At 31.2% G+C, this 2641-nt stretch overlaps 1 protein-coding gene across 7 annotated transcripts in view; it reads right to left on the bottom strand.

Annotated features, from left to right (window-relative positions):
• The window catches only part of LOC106463304 (equilibrative nucleoside transporter 3-like), a 120733-nt gene extending 119636 nt beyond the window's left edge, over window positions 1-1097 (bottom strand). For 6 of the 7 annotated variants that reach the window (XR_002611462.1, XR_002611461.1, XR_002611463.1 and 3 more), the window contains exon 1: window positions 1030-1097. The gene's annotated coding sequence lies outside the window, so the exon portion shown is untranslated. The remainder of the gene's footprint in view (window positions 1-1029) is intronic. The other variant, XM_022390764.1, reaches the window with a different exon arrangement.
• Window positions 1098-2641: the final 1544 nt, after the last annotated feature.

Here is a 2641-nt window from a genome sequence, read left to right as displayed (position 1 = left end):
TTTTTCATATTTAACAGTGAGAATAGTAGGACTAGGGGGACACAAATATAAATTTTGACAAGGCAGCAGTCATCTTCAACTAAGACAGTTTTTTTTTCTAAGAGGGTGGTTGCTATCTGGAATGAGTTGCCTTCAGTTATTGTGGAGGCAGTAAATTTATGTGAGTTTGAGAGAAAGCTTGATAATTATATGAATGATATGGGCTGGCTTTAAGATTTTTTTTTCTTAATTTATTTATTTGATAGTTTAAGTTTAGTTTAGAGGATAGGACAACCGAGATGGGCCAATAGGTCCCTTGTTGTCCCTAAAACATTATTTTATGTGTTTGAAATTTTGGAAATTAAAACTCTCTCTTGGCATACATTTAATGGTTGACTGAAATATCTGAAATTTAAAAAGGTGACACTCTAGGTTGTCACATAATTAATGGTCGAGGGTGATATTTTAAATGCAGATAGCAAAACTATCTTATCACAAGTTTAATGGAAGATGCTTAATATTAGTGGATTATTAGTATAATGTTGACCTCCAAGTTTGGCTCATTAGATTTCATCAGAGGTTAATAAACCATGAAAGCAGCCTCAGCATCATTCATAAACAATAAAAATTTACCTAATCCAACAATATATACAAGTTACAAATACAATATATATATATTCTGTTAGTGTACATTAAAACTGAAAGCTCAGAGGTGTGAAAGTTTTAGAAAACACCACCCTAACTTTTGTGTCTATGCCACTACTACTACTACAAATAGTACTTGCTTGAAAGCAAAGAAACGGTGAGATTACTAACAGATGCTTTCTTTCATACTGTTAGTGTTACAGAACGCTTACCCAAGAGGCCATGATCATGTCAAACTCAACTAATGTCATGAATCAAGACCATTTTGATTTAGTTTAAATCACAGAACTATTAAAGTCCCTAACTAAAATACTTTCTAATAAAAAGCGTAACAAATAATTACACGTGATGTACTATTTCAAATATTATATTTTGATTCAAAAGAAAATATTTCATCCAACTTACTTGTGGATACTCCCACTTCGGGGAAATGTCTGTCAGATACCGTACTCTGTGAGCATGCACTGTGTGACTCATCCACGCTACTGTAAATATTTACAATGAACGTCACACCTTCACGACCAATCATATTACCGAAAGTAATTACAGTATATTATCTCTATTAATTAATAATACTCAATATTACGTCATTTTAACAAGGTGTTCCTGCAAGTGTAAAAATGAAAAATAGACACTTATACTTATAAGTTCTAAAACAAATGTATTAAATACTTATTTACGTTTAAACCAAAAAGCAAATGCGTTTTACCACGAAATCATGAAATCGAACAATGATACATTATTTTAAATTCTATTATTCACTTATAAAAGAAACATAGTTTGAGCAACATTCGAAATTCAAGTTATTTGCAAATAATATAGATACATTTTGTTGAGGATAACGTTAAATTTAAAATTAGACAAATACTACACACAGAGACATAAATATATATATTAACATGCAGTAACGTCTAAAGAACATTGAAAGGTCAGGGGCTCATTGACAAAAAGGGCAATTTTGGAGCATCACAAGCGTTTTCGTTTTGTTTCATTTGATTTGGGGGGTAATCCCCCCTGTATATGCATATATATACATATGGAGACTGTGGTATGCATCTTATACACATGGGGTTAAAAACCAACTAGCAAACAGATCCTCTTAAATTGGACTTATAAACATTTCTATGATCTAAAACTAAATATAACATTGCGTATTAACACTTAATAACATAAAAAATATATTATATATTATATATTATATTATAAAATATATATATATTTTACAAGTCTCTATGTTCAATTCATTTTGACACTGAATTTTTTTATTTTTTCCTAATAACTCGCAACAAGTAAGATGTGACATCAGGTGTATCTTTTCGTAGTTGTTGACGATTTTTATGACAGAGAAAAGAGGGCACTTTGAGGGCAGGAAGGCAAGGGCTTGAGCCTAACTCATACACCTCTGTGTACGTCACTGTTAATATATGGGACATCAGATGCGATTTAAGTTATCAATATTAAATATTTGAACGTCAGCGAATAGCTAAATTTTCAAAAACTTCAACGTATAAGCGCTTGCAGTGCCATCTCTAGATAAGAATATACACTGCTGAGATATGTGCTATCATGGAAATATATCCTTTTACAATATTTCATTTTCATTTCAATTTTCCAACTAATGAGCATATTCTACCCTATTCCCTGTATGCATGTTTCTTCTTTCTTCAATCAAATGATTTGTATGAATATATATATATATATATGTGTGTGTGTGTGTGCGTGTTTGTCTTTATGGAGCAAAGCCACAGTGGGATATTAGCTGTGTCCACCGAGGGGTAACGAATCACGGATTTTAGCGTTGCACACACACACATATATATATATATATATCGATATTTCCGTGGCACTAATAATTAAACATACACAAACTATTAAAAATGAGTTTCTACCTTTCTGTTAATTACCTAAAAATAAATGTAACTAAAATGTGTGAAACAATGCGTTTATTTTCATAAACTCAATTCAACACTTCTTAATTTGGTGTTGTTATTCTTCTTAGAATAGTGCATAACGACTT

This window comes from Limulus polyphemus, unplaced genomic scaffold (assembly GCF_000517525.1).
Source record: "Limulus polyphemus unplaced genomic scaffold, Limulus_polyphemus-2.1.2 Scaffold1372, whole genome shotgun sequence".
Taxonomy (NCBI): domain Eukaryota; kingdom Metazoa; phylum Arthropoda; class Merostomata; order Xiphosura; family Limulidae; genus Limulus; species Limulus polyphemus.
This window is presented reverse-complemented; position numbering and strand designations above follow the sequence as displayed.